A 13769-nucleotide genomic window follows, 5' to 3' on the forward strand; every position below is an offset into this window, starting at 1 on the left:
TTAAGGTTAACCAGGGGGGTGGTTAAGATTAAACATGGGAGGTGGTTAAGATTAGACATGGGGGTGGTTAAAATTAAACAATGGGGGTGTTAGTTAAGGTTAGCTGTGAGGGGTGGTTAAGATTAGACATGGGAGGTGGTTAAGATTAGACATGGGGGTGGGAAAGATTAAACAATGGGGTGTGTTAGTTGAGGTTAGCTGTGAGGGGTGGTTAAGGTTAGCCATAGGCTGGTGGTTTTGGTTAGGCATCAGTAGTGGGAGGGTTCAGTGTGAGAATAGAGTTAAGTTTAGCTGTAGTTAAATATCAATATTTTACTATTGTTTCTTTTTCCCACTGTGATAGTAGAATATTGGTAAATGTACCAATACAGTATTCTACTATCGGCTTGTATGAGCACAGTGACCTTCTAGACAGCTGTGCCTGAGCTGGCCTGGCAAACTAATAGCAAAGTACAGGTGAAACTCGAAAAATAAGAAAATCGTGCAAAAGTCCATATATTTCAGTAATTCAACTTAAAAGGTGAAACTAATATATGGTATAGGCTCATTACAGGCAAAGTGAGATATTGCAAACCTTTAATGTTCTAGGCTTAAAGTGTCAGACTCTAATCAGCTAATTAATCCCAAACACCTGCAAAGGGTTCCCATTTCACACATTAGTTTCACCTTTTAAATTACTGAAGTAAATGCACCTTTGCATTACATTTTTTAGAGTTTCACCTGTACATCCAGCCGGTTAGAAGTGGTTCATTTGTAAGCCATCTCTCAGCTGCAGTATGGTCTGTGAATAGTATAGTTTTGGTAGGTGAATAAATAGTCCTCCCTCCCCCAACTGGATCAGCAATTCAGGAATTGCTAATCAAAAGCCCCATCTACATCATACAATTTTTTTGTCCGATTTGATTCAATTCGATTCGATTCATTGATTCAATTTAATCCGACATGTCTGATCGGGATTCGATTTAATTTGCCATTGCAAAACAATGGAAAATTGAATCGAATCGTATCCCGATCGGACATGTCGGATTGAATTGAATTGAATCAATGAATTGAATCGAATCGGACAAAAAAATTGTATGGTATAGATGGGGCTAAACACCTGAAAACAGGTCTACTCTAGGCAATCTGATAGGCACCTACCTTCTGAATGGCCACCTATGATCAGCTGTCAGGCCTCCTTCATTGAGCACAAACCATGGGCATTTACATTGACACTCTGCACCTAAACCACCACTTGAGTTTCCTCTCAGCAGTAGCACAATATTTACCTAGCAATGACAAATGGTGGAAACTGAAAAAATCAGGCTAATATTATGCGTGTGTAGAAGGTGCTGCTGAATGCTGAAGTACTACTTTTATCACTTCATTCCAATGCAGTAACCATTACACCAAACACTGCTACAACACTGCCAGGTGAACCAACATTCTTATCTAATAAGTGAACTGCTACATGTTAGGCTAGGATCACACTGGGGTGTTGTGGTGCGTTGCGTCGGACAATATAATAACGGTCAATGTTATTGTGACAGCGCTCCTCTTCAGATCTAGAAATTAAACACAAATAAAAAACCGCACATAGTGCATTACTGCAATCTCAGGTATCAAAGTTCACACGCCACCCAAACGTGCATATGTGATATGGATGTGCACCACTCGTGATGTATAATTAACCCCTCCACACTAGCAGCTCACCAGATGGACACCACCTCACACTCCAGGTGGGTCTAGCGCTTAGCCTTAGAGCGGCCAACTCCAATCACAGTATCCACACTGCCTTTGTTCACAACCGGATGAATCCGTTTTTAATTACAGTTCCACATGTAAAAGATATATAAAACATACATAGCGTAATACAGTTTTGCTAAAAAGATATGGCCTGCGCAAATTTAGCGCACTCACGTAAGTACGAGGATAAATGGCATCTCGGGCATCACAGCCCAACAGTATGTCTCCCTTGCTGGCGGTACCGGCGTCCCATCGGGACTTTAGCGCACTCTTTAGCGCACTCACGTAAGTACGAGGATAAATGGCATCTCGGGCATCACAGCTGGGCTGTGATGCCCGAGATGCCATTTATCCTCGTACTTACGTGAGTGCGCTAAATTTGCGCAGGCCATATCTTTTTAGCAAAACTGTATTACGCTATGTATGTTTTATATATCTTTTACATGTGGAACTGTAATTAAAAACGGAGTCATCCGGTTGTGAACAAAGTCAGTGTGGATACTGTGATTGGAGTTGGCCGCTCTAAGGCTAAGCGCTAGACCCACCTGGAGTGTGAGGTGGTGTCCATCTGGTGAGCTGCTAGTGTGGAGGGGTTAATTATACATCACGAGTGGTGCACATCCATATCACATATGCACGTTTGGGTGGCGTGTGAACTTTGATACCTGAGATTGCAGTAATGCACTATGTGCGGTTTTTTATTTGTGTTTAATTTCTAGATCTGAAGAGGAGCGCTGTCACAATAACATTGACTGAAACTTAAGGATCTGTGATAGCGAATACTCAATTGAAAGACTCACTGTTATCATTTATTTATTTTATACATTGACACTGTGATTTATTCAATTGTAGCTCATTTTGGTAGGCGCAGTTTGTGTTTAACAAATTAATATAATAACGGACAATATAATCAAATTGCTAACGCACCGTGATTATATTGTAATGCTATTTTAACATCTGTGCATTCAAGATTCAAGCACTTTATTGTCATTGTGTAACATAACTAAATTACTTTTCATGACAGCCCCATGGTGTATATAGGAAACATAGTGATTGTAAAGGTAGAAATAGAGGATTATACAAGTATGCCAGGAAGGTATTTCATATATTTAAACAATTTGTACAGGGTTAATTTTTTCAGGGAAGATTCAGTGTTTAACAAGTTTATGGCAGATTGGAAAAAGCTGGATTTCAGTCTGTTTGTGTGTACAGTATGCGGATTGACCTAAAACGTCTACCTGATGAAGTTCAAACAAGGCATTTCCAGGCTGAGTGTTGTCTTTGATAAGGTTTCTGACCCTTCTCATACAGCGAGTCTTATACAAGAGTGACAGTGATGGTAGTTCAGTGCCGATAATGACTTCTGCTGTTTTAACAACTTGCTGCAGGGCTTCATTATGGGTGCGGCGGAATCCGTTGATAACGCAAGGAATGCTGTGTAAGACAATGTGCACGTTTATAGTTGCCGTGACGCATACATTTCATGAACCGTATGCTCACTGTATGCGTCACATCACATGTGAAACGCACAATGCGACTTTTCCCCTCCGTTGCAGTCCTGTTTTAGCTCATGATGACTACCTTCCAGGGTTCTATGCGGCTTTAGAGTGCTCTTTAGTTGCTGACTGGTTTGTACATTACTTCTTATCTTAACTGTCTCGCAATCTCCACTCCAAACGTGCACCTCTAAACGAGTAAATCTCTGATTGCCCTTATGCTGGGAATACACGGTTCATTTCTGGCGCTCGATTCTCCTCTCGATCGCTTTTGCCGCTCGATTCTGCAGTCGATTCTCTTATCTTCCGCTTGTTTTTCTTATCTTTTTCCATTCACTTATATCAGAAATCGAGCGGTGGAAGTATCGAAAGGGAGATCGGACATTTCAGAAATTATCTATCGAATCATCTAATCACTTCTAAAATGAACCGTGTATTCCCAGCATGAGATGGAAGCAAATTAATCTTCCACCAACTAATGATTTACTCTCATAAATCAAGCATGTTAAAGCAATGGAGTATTTAAAGGTCTTAATGAATATAACAATGAAAAAGCATCATTAGGGATCGATATTGCATGAAGAATAGAGAATCCAGGAGCACTCGTCATAAAATTCTGTCACTGGTAGTGCCCCCCGGTGCTCATACAGGACTACTACATACCTATTGATCTTTCCATTGTACTGTATATGCCATAAGTTCTATCCTCAATGATATCATAAGAAGACAAAAGCTTGGTCTCATACCTATGATTGCTTGCTATACCACAACATGGTTTAAACATCAGACGGTGCAACTTCCAGATGAGAGAATAGGCTTAGTATAATATTGCACGAAGAATAGAGAATCCAGAAGCATTTGCCATAAAACTCCAACGCTTTTTAATGATTCTTTATTTAAAATGCCTGTAGCAATCTGTGATAAAAAGTACACAATACTTATAGAACACAGACAGCAGTATGGAAGTGTGGAAGATGGTCGATGATCATTTCTCCCAACCGGCTTTCTCTAGACCGTGCAAGACCTGGCGTGGTCTTGAGAAAACCCATTGGGTGAAAAGATCGTCGTCCATCCTCCGCACCTCCATACTGCGGCCTGTGTCCGATAAGTATTGTGTACCTTTTTATCACTGTTTGATTGTTACAAGCATTTTAAATTGAGAATCATTAAAAAGCATTGGAGTTTTATGACGAGTGCTCCTGGATTCTAGCTATAACTTGGCTATTGTGCCGATACCTACTAAAACACTGACCTGCCTGTGCACTGTATAGTTTGAATTGTTTGCTGGGACACATCCTTAATAAACTTTATTGAATTACTGTATTATGCTTCTGGTGGCTTGTTTATAATTAAATATTGTTGCCTATATGGATGCTTTCTTGCAGTTAATCAGAGTTAACAGGTCCATGGCCTTTGCCCTCTGTGGGGTCATACTGCTCTCAGTTTTTTATCTAATTAATAACATTCCACAGACATCACTTGCCAGTCCTGTAGATTGTTCCTGTCTGTGATAAATGTCAGAAAGTAAAGCAGGGAGAGGAAAGATTTTACAATGGGCAGACATTGACTACCGTATATCATTTATGAATTAATGTTGTAAAAAAAACCCTCAAACTATTTTATTCATTATGTTATTTTGACTACAGTTCCTCTTTAATGCTTCTTTCCAGATAGAAAGAGAAAAGACAAACATATAACGGTGGATGTACTGTGTGTCTGTTAATTTTTACTGAAAACATTAGTGTATTTCTGAGTGAAGAGTATTTTTGTTATTTCTAAAAATATGAAGTAAAATTTAGTTATGTAAAAAAAGTACATTTTGCTTTCACACGTCACAGCATCTGCTTCTATACAACATTTATCACACTCTGTGGTCATATTTTCTGATAGGCAGGAGAGCTCTTCTAGCAGGGCATGGTTACAATGCCAAAAAATGATCACAAATAGATAGTAAGCTTTTGCACTCCCTCTAGTGACTTTAAATGGTATTGTCAGAAATTTCACTCCAGTATTTCACTCCATATTGCTAAGTAGCTGCTCGTCATAAAAATCTGTTTACATAAGGGCCTAGTTATGCAAGGGTTAAGAGGCATTTTATATATAAAAAACCCAATGATTCTTCTGAAGTAGTGTCGTTTTTTGTTTCCCTTAATATATTATGAAAGTGGGTAATGGTAATTTGCTGAAGAGATTGCAGCGTTAATGCCTTTCACAGCTTTTATAAAATCCCCACAGAAAACATCATTTCGATATACTGAAGGAGCTGCCTCTGGCTACTTATACTCTAGGTCTGGCGGGGGCTATCTAATACTGGGGGGGGGGGGGAGAAGAAGAGATACCTCTGGCTACTGATACTAGAGGGCTACTTAATGGGGGGGGGGGGGGGCTTTCACCTCTGGCTACCTAAAACTGGTTAGTAGGGGAGGTGGCACAGAGGTGCTTTATACATTTTTGGGGACACCATGATTTCTGGGTACACCCCTGGTCATAATCAGTCAGTTAAGCAGGGGCATAGCAATAGGGGTTGCAGAGGTTGCAACCGCATCAGGGGGCTTCCCTCAACTGCATTATTAGCATTCTATTAGTCCTGTGCTCATAATAATCACTTCTATAGATACTTTGAATAGTGGTAATCATTAACAAACTGTTCCCCATCCTCTTCTTGCACCTCTGACACTGTAGGTGCCATTGGCAGGTTTTGGTGCGCAGTATCAATTGTTATGTATAGAGTGCGTGGGGGGGCCCATAGCTCCTTAGCTACGCCACTGCAGTTAAGGTTCAGCAAGGCTCCTTTCTTAAAGAGACTCTGAAGTGAGTCTCAATTCCCATTTTTAAATAGTATTTATGGAAAGCGGTATAGAGCATGCTAAACTGCCGCTATCCCGTGGCAAAACAAGAGGTTTATACCTCCAAATGCCCTCTGCAAAATCCACGACTTTCTTGGTCGTGGATTTTGCTGCTCATGGAGGCAGAGCTATGAGCTGCAGCTCTGCCTCCATGCGCGTCAATCGCTGTGCGGATCTCCACCTCTCCCCCGCCCCTCTCTGTGAAGGCAGATTGAGAGGGGCGGGGAGAGGCGGCGAACAGCGGGGATTGACGCGCCAAGAGGCAGAGCTACAGGCATTAGCTCTGCCTTTATGAGGAAGCGCTCCCCGGACCTAGAAGAGGGGATTTGGGGGGTATAAACCCCTAATTTTGCTGCGGGATAGCGGCGGCTTAGCATGCCCTATACTGCTTTACATAAATACTATTTAAAATGGGAATTGAGACTCACTTCAGAGTCTCTTTAAGCAGACATATGAGAAAAAAATAGCTCACAACTTTCCCTCATTTGGAGGGACAGTGCCTCTTTGGGAACCCAGTCCCTCTGTCCCTCTTTCAGGGCTGATGTACAGATCTGTGTAAATATACATATTTTTCTACTGAAAAAATGTTTCATTGTCTTTAAACTTTATTCCCAGCCTTTAAATTAATATATTTCTTATTTTCAAAGCAAAATGAACCTTGATAGAAAGGACCAACGTGGTTTGAATTATAAACATATTCTTCTTATGCAATCTTTATGGTATGTGTGGCTAGGGTGTGCCCGGGGCGTGATTAGGGGTGTGGCAGGGGAGTGGCGTAAGTGTCCCTCTTTCTTATCTCAAAAAGTTGGGAGAAATGCAAAAATAATCATTCCAGTATTTGTATAGCACTTTTCTCCTGTTGGAGTCAAAGCGCTTGTGAGTAGTGATGGGCGAACATCCAGATGCTCGGGTTCGGGGGGGTTCGGCCGAACATGCCCCCGATATTCGGCATGTTCGGGCTGAACCCCAAACCCAACCCGAACATGTCCCTTTGGGGCCCCTATAGGGTCCCAGCATAAAGGGAGAGCATGCCCCGAGCGCGCGGGGGGGGGGGGGGGGTCGGAAATGCCCCCCACCCCTCCCCGCTAAGCTCTCCCTTCTGCTGGACCCTATAAAATTAAATAGAAGTCCCCCAAAGTACCTGTAGCAGGCTGGCAGGAAGAGGACAGGAAGCGGGCAGCCGGCGATCACAGGCGCTAGTACCATCTGGTACTTCCGCCCTCTCTCTGACGCACTTCCTGTTTATATTTGTAAGTCGCGTCAAGAGAGAACAGAAGTACCGCGATGACGCGTACGAGGGTCTGTTCTCTCTTGACGCGACTTACAAATGTAAACAGGAAGTGCGTCAGAGAGAGGGCGGAAGTACCAGATGGTATTAGTGCCTGTGATCGCCGGCTGCCCGCTTCCTGTCCTCTTCTTGCCAGCCTGCTACAGGTACTTTGGGGGACTTCTATTTAATTTTATAGGGTCCAGCAGAAGGGAGAGCTTAGCGGGGAGGGGTGGGGGGCATTTCCGACACCCCCCCCCCCCCCCCCGCGCGCTCGGGGCATGCTCTCCCTTTATGCTGGGACTCTATAGGGGGCTTTGTTCGGCCAGACACGGCTGTGTTCGGCCGAACACAGAAGGCCTGATCGGGTTCGGGCAACGTGCCCGAGCACCCTCCCGAACACCATGAGGTGTTCGGGGGGGGGTGCCGAACAGAACCCGAACAAGCCAAAATCTGGGCGAACCCGAACAGTGACGAACACTGTTCGCCCATCACTACTTGTGAGGCAGCCACTAGAGCGCACTCAGTAGGCAGTAGCAGTGTTAGGGAGTCTTGCCCAAGAACTCATTACTGAATAGGTGCTGCTGGTTTACTGAAATAGGCCCCAATGACATCATTAAGCAAATTTTGTCATGCTTACATTTGGTCAATGATGTCAGCCAGGATTTCAGAAGGATATTTAAATTTCCAGGAGACAGAGATCTGGATAGGTGAAAGTTCTGCTAAGAACCATTTTGCTTAAATACTTTCAACAGTGTGGCTGTCTGGTTGGCAAGATGTGGGTGATACACGTCGAACAGAAAAGTTCCGCTGCACCGTTCTCAGGATAAAAGTCCAATTTTTATTGAAGCATTTGTGGACAAAACAACAATTCAGCTCACGCGTATCAGAGCTAACTTATGGCTCCTTAGCAGGGCCGGGCCGAGGCATAGGCTGGAGAGGCTCCAGCCTCAGGGTGCAATGTAGGAGGGGGCGCACAATTCATTTGGCTGTCATTCCTAATTGTGTTTGAAGCAGAAATAAATAAGAAAAGGGGATACATAGCAGTGACTGCAAGCCAGATAACTAGATATTAAGGTGTTGGAGAGGTTGTAGGCCCTGTGGCACCTCTTAGTCTAATAGCAATCAGTGTGTGACGGCTGGGGTGGGAGGGATGGAGGGGCGCACTTTGGTGTCTCAGAACTGAATGAAAAGTCCGTGCAGCGCTCACACAGTCTCACAGTCTCTTTCCATATACAGTTCCACTGCATACACTATATAGAGCTCCACTGGATATACAGTCTTTAAATTTACAGTCAGATGGGTACTCTCACCAGCGTTCAAAGGCTGACTTGTCACAGATCAGCTATAATGGCATCATCGGTGAATTTCACTCCTATGGCTCCTATGCAGAACTTCGACCACACTTGTGCTTGTTCCTCAAAAGAAACAATATGGCATAGCGTAATACTGTCACCCACTGAGGCTACTATAAACTATAATTTGTGCAGAAGTGAGTGCACCTGCCACAATAAGTGCACCCCACCTTGTGTTCCAAACTTCACCATGCACAATAGACAGAATGCACGCTCACCAGATCTAAGCGCTGATCTATTTAGGACCAGCAATTTTCGCTTATATATCTCCTCGAACCTTGTTCTTGCTCCGCAGTGGGTAATCCTCACTTGTTTCCTCAAATAGAGAAGGTGCAAACCTCATAGCGTATCACAATATGGCATTTCAAGGAAATGTGTTCACCCTCTCACAGTGAACGCACACCACACTCTGTGCTCGTGTTCCAACCTCCACCACTTAAAAAGATTGAAAGGCCAGCTCGCTCACCAGATAGACCTGTTGATTATGCCCGGTCCAACCGCTGACCGCTTATGGTTATCGAAAGGTTGGTCCCTTTAAAAAGCTTGCTTCGACCTACAAACTGACACAACCTTGCATAGCGTAACTCTGTCTTTTATTTTCCATAAAAAGTTTAAAATTTCCACTCACATTTAGTAAAATCAGTATGCACATGTAAAACAATCCAAGGACGTCCTCACCGCTGATACTCTAGCGTCTAAATGTCTGCCGCTTGAGGCCACGCCCTACCGGTTTCGTCACGATGACTCATCAGGGGCTTGTTGTTAAGGGGATAGGTACCCCTAGTCTGTTTAGCGATCCACTTAGGAATATCTGTGTAACTAAACTGTAGATCTATTTTTGGAGGAGCGCCAAGACCACTTTTGCCTTGCACTTTGGTGTCTCAGCCTTGGGTGCTGGAGGACCTTGTCCCGCCTCTGCTCCTTAGTCATAGCTCATGTGGGTGATAAGCTTTTTCCACCACCACAACACAAGGCAGGTACTTCCCAGTATTAAATGCTATGCAGGCTGGTAGGGCTTGCTGGAGGGGCATACAATTCCGGACATTTTTCCTGCTTTTCACATCCCATGATTGCACAAGTGGTTGGTTAGAATCTGTAGGGAGGCTCCAAACGTTTTTTTTCTTTTTTTAAATGAACATGTTCCATCACTGCAATTATTAAATATTATCTGACTGGTAATTCCAGAGATGCATGACCACTCTCCTGTGCCTGCACTGTCAGCAGCTGGCCGGGTCACCGCTTATCTGAGGTTTAGTGAGGGGGATGCCACCCTTTGGAAGGCACCGCCAGATGCAAGTTGTTCAGGCGGCGTCATGGAAAATCCATCTCTGCTTGTTCAGTGTCTATGGCTAGAAGCATTAGAAGCAGAGGATTAGTAGGATAGCTGGCTAACTGGTAACTTGCTTAAAAGGAAATAGATATGGCCGCTTCCATATACCTCTCACTTCAATTGTCCTTTAAGCAACTGCTGTTCTGCTGCAATATATAGATACTTTGTGCACAGATGTAAGTCATGTGACTGCCTTTTCCAAAAGGAATTTATTTTGATCGTATGCATCAGATAAGGTAATAGTGTGGAAATTGCATAAATCCCTATTCACCATTCTTAACAAAAAATTTGGAATGGGAACTTTGATATAAAGATAGAGGAATGAGACCTGGGAACAGCACCTGGGATGTACTTTGGCCATACGCATGCCGCTTTGTCTGCTCCATTCAGAAGATATTGTCAGACCGAGTATAAAATGAATCCTCTACTTAAACAGCTGGGATTTTCAGTTCTGCAAGGCCTCTCCAGATCAACGGCCATTATTCTGACTCTGTTCCAATACATTTCACAGACCATGCCAATAATTTGTCATTATACTCTGGCAAATAAATAAGACAGATAGATTGTGTTGTGTTGTCCCTCTGCCCCATTGTTCTGCTTCCTTCAGGTCTCCTCTGCCTTTTCTTCCTCTGCTCACAAGTACTTCCAAACCATCTCCACATCTTTGGCTAGAGTCTATTTACACTGTGCACAAAGCCTCACAATAACTGCCTAGACCGAACAATAGTTCCTCAAAGCCGCATTCAGCAGGAAGTAATGACACTCCAGTACAGAAGTACAAGAGCAAATCTCTTCTGCTGAGAAGTAGCTACACGTCTATCCAGACCCATCAGCTTAAATTTTAAAGCAAAACTCCAGAGAGATAATAGCCTATTGCACACAAAGAGGACGCCATTCCTGTGAAGTCAACATATGTCAGGAACTGGGAGCTGGAGGAGATGTTTCAGGACAAGGAAATGTGGCCTGAACTCTTGCACAGGACAGAAGGAAACATAGAGAAATGCACCCTGTATGTATTTGGAGGGTTCAGCCTGTCTAATTCCCCCTCATCTGTGGCTAATCACAAGTTGTCATTTGATCTCTTAGCTGTGTCAGCTGACTGCCATGGCAGATCGGCTAATATGAAAGCACAGGATGTTAACAATATGTCTGCTTCCATGAAAGCAGGAAGTAAATACACTGCAGATTTATTGCATGCCACTTGTGAGGCAGCCACAACAGAGCACTCAGCAGGCAGTAGCAGTTAGGGAGACTTGCCCAAGGAACTCCTTACTGAATAGGTGCTGGCTTACTGAACAGGCAGAGACGAGATCCAAACCCATGTCTTCTGTGTCAGAGGCAGAGCCCATAACCATTACACTTTCCAGCCACTATCCAGAAATGTTTTTCTTTAAAGGTTATTATGCTGTTGCTTATCTTTTAGAGTAGAGAGGAAGTTCTGAGTTCAGGTCCGCTTTAATGATGTCCATTTTAATACAATTTGTATGCAGCTTGAAATTAATCCAATCAAATTTAGTTGCTGCCATTTTTGTTGATCTATTTCAAAGCTATATATTAACTGCAACTACATTTGCATTAAGTTGATGATAGTGGTGGCTGTTAAACCTCTTGGCCTTAAAGTGCACCTGAGATGAAATAAAGGGCAGCATTTATAGTTACCTGGGGCTTCCTCTAGCCCCCTGTGGACCGTGGGCCCCTCGCCATTTCAGTCCTCCACTGGCTGCCGGCCCGGTCTCTTCCTCCAGTCATCCCCAGTCGCGATGTACTGCACATTCGAGGCCCGGCGGTTCCCTTGCATCAGAATAAATGCAGACAACAACGTATGTCTGCACTTATTCTGATGAAGGGGACCCGCCGTGGCCCCAAAACAATTTTCAATATGTTTTTTGTTGACCTATGCATTGATGAATTAAACTAGTTCAAGTTTAAAACCTGGGCCATATGCAATTCACTTTTTCACCTGAGTTTTCACGTAGGTGATATTTTCAAATTTATCAATAAAATGCTTTTTAATCCACCAGCAAGCAAGAAAATACTCAAAATAATTTGGATAGCACCTTTTTACCTACCTTTTGGTTCTTTTTCAATTGCAAAGTGCTGAAAAGAGTTAAGAAGTTTAAAAATTTTAAAAAGATGAAAAATTATCTCATAGGAGAAAACTTGGGTGAAAAAGTTAGTTGCATATGGGCCCTGGTGTGCTAGCCTACTTTGGACTTACCTAAAGCAGGATGTGATCACAGCAAATCAGAGCTTTACAAACCTATCAGTTGATAAAACAAAGAAATCACATGCGTTCTCCTAGACATGACGATCCCAACTTAAGACTATGTGGTGTGGACATTACAATATGACTATAGTAGACATCAAATTGTGAGCTTCTCTGAGGGACAGCTAGTGAGTAATTTTGAGTGTGGAGTCGCACTTGCTTGGCTTCCATCAATTTCAGATGGTCAGGTGTGCAGATTTAATCATCCCAGACACCATGGGACTCAAACTGTAGCAAATGAAGAGAAAGATCCGCACCACCTTCAGAAAAGCTTAGTCTCTTTTATTGGAAAAAGACATACAAATTTAATAAGAACTTTAAGGCAGGACAGTCCACTGTTTCGGGCTCCCATGAAGATGGGCAGGAGCCCGAAACAGTGGACTGTCCTGCCTTAAAGAGACTCTGTAACATGAAAAACATCCCCTGGGGGGTACTCACCTCGGGTGGGGGAAGCCTCGGGATCCTAATGAGGCTTCCCACGCCGTCCTCTGTCCCACGGGGGTCTCGCCGCAGCCCTCCGAACAGCCGGCGACTGTGCCGACTGTCAGTTCAATATTTACCTTTGCTGGCTCCAGTGGGGGCGCTGTGGCGACTTTCGGCACGGAAATAGACGGAAATACCCGATCTCCGTCGGGTCCGCTCTACTGCGCAGGCGCCGGAAACTTGCGCCTGCGCAGTAGAGCAGACCCGACGGCGATCGGGTATTTCCGCCTACTTCGGCGCCGACAGCCATCAGAGCGCCTGCGCAGGAGCCAGGAAGGTAAATATTGCGTCACCGCTGTACGGAGGGCTACAGTGAGACCCCCGAGGGACGCAGGACGGCGTGGGAAGCCTCATTAGGATCCTGAGGCTTCCCCCACTCGAGGTGAGTACCCCCCAGGGGCCGTTTTGTCGTTACAGTTCCTCTTTAAAGTTCTTTTTAAATTTGTATGTCTTTTTCCAATAAAACAGACTAAGCTTTTCTGAAGGTGGTGCGGATCTTTCTCTTCATTTGGACAGCTAGTGAGTGACATGACTACAGCTGTGCAAAAAATGTGCAAAAAATGTCAGTACTTTATAAATACAGTACACAAGAGGGGGTTACCCATAAACAGGCCATCAAAGTGAGGTGCAATTGCAGTCAGCCCACCAGAGCAAAGACAGCCCCAGTATTGTTTGTCTATGTGAAGACCAGCACACTGCAGACAGTGTTACTAAATAAGTAATTTTGACTGAATTTAGCAAATTTCAATTTGACAGTGACAATCCAGTTGGCAAGAAATGACAAAAACAAGGTAGTTACCTAATAAATGGCAACCAGCAAGTAAGCCCAGGCTAACTGGTAGCAGAGTGGTTGCTTCAGAGTCCAATATTTATAGCATCCAGTCCATGTGTCTTCTCAGCTGGCAGCAGACACCGGCCACGAGCTGTTTCGGGCGATGGACACCTGTCCTCAAGCCAAAAAAGTACACATTTTGTCTTGAGGACAGGCGTCCAACGCCTGT

Source organism: Hyperolius riggenbachi, chromosome 6 (genome assembly GCF_040937935.1).
Source record: "Hyperolius riggenbachi isolate aHypRig1 chromosome 6, aHypRig1.pri, whole genome shotgun sequence".
In the NCBI taxonomy this organism is placed as follows: domain Eukaryota; kingdom Metazoa; phylum Chordata; class Amphibia; order Anura; family Hyperoliidae; genus Hyperolius; species Hyperolius riggenbachi.